The sequence below is a fragment of the Cebus imitator genome, unplaced genomic scaffold (assembly GCF_001604975.1).
Source record: "Cebus imitator isolate Cc_AM_T3 unplaced genomic scaffold, Cebus_imitator-1.0 Scaffold111, whole genome shotgun sequence".
NCBI classification, from domain to species: Eukaryota; Metazoa; Chordata; class Mammalia; order Primates; family Cebidae; genus Cebus; species Cebus imitator.
Genome location: NW_016107426.1, coordinates 4,845,579 through 4,845,863, shown reverse-complemented (window position 1 = coordinate 4,845,863; position 285 = coordinate 4,845,579).

Sequence of the window (285 nt, the reverse complement as noted above, 5' to 3'; positions counted from 1 at the left end):
CCACGCTGGGTGCACCGGAAACCAGGCTGTGAAAGGCCTTGCATGCCACGCTGGGTGCACCAGAAACCAGGCGGTGAAAGGCCTTGCATGCCATGCTGAGTGTATCTTTGACCCCAAAAGTGGTGAGGGCCATGGAAACACATTAGGCAGGAAAGCGTCATGCCCAAAATTGACTTGAGAGCGATCTTTCCAATGACACGGTACAAGTAGCCAACATTGTTTAATAGGTGACATTTGAATAGTCTCTCGTCTCCCTTTTCAGAGTCTTTTCCTTCCTCCTATCTT